The sequence below is a fragment of the Fragaria vesca genome, linkage group LG2, assembly GCF_000184155.1.
Source record: "Fragaria vesca subsp. vesca linkage group LG2, FraVesHawaii_1.0, whole genome shotgun sequence".
NCBI lineage: Eukaryota > Viridiplantae > Streptophyta > Magnoliopsida > Rosales > Rosaceae > Fragaria > Fragaria vesca.
The window spans coordinates 4702861-4705984 of NC_020492.1; the positions used below are offsets into that span (position 1 = coordinate 4702861).

The 3124-nt window shown below is 40.3% G+C and overlaps 1 pseudogene; it reads right to left on the reverse strand.

The window, feature by feature from the left end:
- Positions 1 to 1207: 1207 nt before the first annotated feature.
- Positions 1208 to 2918, reverse strand: LOC101301554 (annotated as a pseudogene).
- Between the last annotated feature and the right edge of the window lie 206 nt (positions 2919 to 3124).

Here is a 3124-nt window from a genome sequence, read left to right on the forward strand (position 1 = left end):
TAAACTAACTCTTGCAGAAAGTGCTAATGTTGGGGAGGAAAAATTCGGGTAGAAGATTTCCTCACTAACCAATCTTAACTGGAGCGGGAATGAAAGCTTTTTCTCCTTTTGATTATGGATATGAAAATGGACCAAAAATTCACCAGCGAAAATGTCTCTCACAATCTAAAATCTCCAAAATGTATTATATGGTGCTCTCCGACTGACTTTTCATCCCCTTTCCAGATCCTCTTCCAGTCATATATAGCCATCACTCCTTGACCCTTAATGTTCAGCACGAGTGGATCCACGACTTCGTATTATGGATATCATGGAAAAACTCCACTACCCTTTCTTCCCGTCGTCCCGTTCTATTTCACTTCGTCCTCAACTTGTTCTTGCCGCATCTCCCTCTCATGCAACTTGATTTGACCGACACCCTATCCGGCCACAACCAGACTTGATCGCTACACGATCCACGTCTGCATGATTTTCCTTCAACGTGACCAACTTCCACTAAATCACGTTCATCCAACACCGCTCCATAATTTCCTTCGTTGCCACGTTCTCCTTCACCTTGACTGGATCAACATGCTCCTCGAGCCTATTCATCCCCAACCAGATTCGTCCTTTACCCATTTCATTCTGCTCACGGCCCATTTACTTACAACCTAATTTGTTCACCATGCGATTCGATCACGGCCCATTCCATTCGTGGACGGGTTGGGACCCAAAACTTCTTGGGGCCATACCGGATTTGGCCGCTACCAGATTGATCACGAGATGATTTTACTCCAAATTTGACTTTTCACGTATAAAGGGATGTTCATTTGTATTTAAATCTTATGGTGAAAATATTTGCACCCACAGCTAATGCAGATAAGAAGTTCCTCGTTTCCTTAATTTGTCACTCCAAAAAAAGTCAGGGATTGAGGAAGAGAAATCCAAGGAAAATTAAAAAAGAAATCACATCACTAAAAAAGTCAAAGCTCCCATCACTCGGGTTGGGTTTCTAGCGTTGTGCTGATAGCAGATTAGCAGATGAAACAGAAAGAAGAGAGACCGAATGAAGAGGACACAATAGGCGGAGAAAATGACATGGACTTGACGCTAGATTGCAAACTAATAACCAAAACCGTATTTAAGCTAATGTTGCATCATGCTGATCATTACATTAAACAATAAACCTAGTGATCTCGCGATGTATGAAATTCAGTAAATTCACTAACTACGACAGGGCAGAAGAGTTAAATCCCTTCTTGTTATATTTCTCTTCCTCTAACTTGTACCTTTCTTCTACCTTGATCATCTTCTCAATTTCTTTGTTCGATAAAACGCCTCTGTAATTTGAAATGGTGATCATTTTCTTGATTCTGAGTCAAAATTCCATTGGCATCGATCTCAAAACAAATAATGATTTTAGGTTTACCTTTTGGACCACGAGTAATACCCTCAAGCACTAACTCACTCAGCAATTTATTGATTTTGGCTATTTTTTCTTCGCCCTCATACACAAGAACTATCAAAGCAGGTTGGTTATTTTCGATAGTTGTTGAATATATAGTTTTCTTAGTGGGAATGGTAGTGTTTTTTGGGATAAAAACCAAATATTCTCCTGTGTGAGTCTCTAAACCAATGGAATGGGGAGTTACATCCAACAAGAGTAAGTCTTGCACCTTCTCAATACCACCCTGCAAAACTGCAGCTTGTACCGTAGCGCCATATGCAACTTTTTTATCAGGATTGATACTCTTGCAAAGCTCCTTACCATTAAAGAAGTCGCGCAATAGTTGTTGCACCTTGGTAATTCTACTAGATCCACCAACAAGAACAATATCTTGAATACTCTTCGTATCCATCTTAGCATCCCCTATACATTTCTCCACAGTCTTCATGCATTCTCTAAAGAGATCTATGTTGAGCTCTTCAAATTTTGCTCTTGTTATTTTAGAGTGGAAGTCGATACCCTCGAATAAAGAATCAATCTCGATGGTGGTTTCGGCTCTTGAAGAAAGATTTCGTTTTGCTCCCTCACATGATGTTCTTAGTTTTCTTAATGGTTTTGGGTCATTACTGATGTCCTTCATGTGCTTCGTCTTGAACTCTTGCACAAAATGGTTCACCATTCTATTATCAAAATCTTCACCCCCAAGATGTGTATCTCCTGCGGTAGCTTTCACATCAAAAATCCCATCTTCAACTTGAAGGAGGGAAACATCAAATGTACCACCCCCAAGATCAAAAATGAGGACATTATTACCACCAATGTTTGTAGCCTTTTTGTCAAGACCGTATGCAATAGCTGCGGATGTTGTCTCATTAAGGACACACATCACATTCATGCCTGCTATTACACCAGCATCTTTTGTCACTTGTCGTTGAAAGTTATTGAAGTATGCCGGAACTGTTATAACAACATTCTTTATTGTCTGTCCGAGGTAGGCCTCTGCAATTTCACGCATCTTACTGAAAACTATTGAAGTATGTCGGAACCGTTATAACAACATTCTTTATTGTCTGTCCGAGGTAGGCCTCTGCAATTTCACGCATCTTACTGAAAACCATTGAAGATATCTCTTCGGGGGCAAATTGCTTCTTTTCATTTTTGTAGTTGACCACAATCATAGGCTTGTCACTCGCACCACGAACCTTAAAGGGCCATAATTTCATATCACTCTCAACACATGCATCACTGAATCTTCTGCCTATTAATCGCTTTGCATCAAAAACAGTGTTGATTGGATTGGCGGTGACTTGGTTCTTGGCAGCATCACCGATCAACCGGCATTCATCAGTGAAAGCAACATAGGACGGTGTTGTTATGTTGCCTTGATCATTGGCTATGATCTCTACGCGTGTTCCCAAACCCCAACGCACGAGTAAGTAGTTCCAAGATCGATCCCAATAGCTGGAGCCTCGCCTTTTGTTGCTAATGCCATTACCAATGACAATTGAATATATATATTTTTTTAGACAAATAGAGATAATTGAAACTAAAGGGTTTGATTTGCAAGTATTTATACTTATTTGCAGCAGTATTCCGTCAGGAAACTGGATTCCTAGGTTCTCCTAGTAAGACAACTTAATCCTCAGTGGACTAGTACAAATTGAAGCACACCCTAAAAGCCGAGACCTTCATAATCCT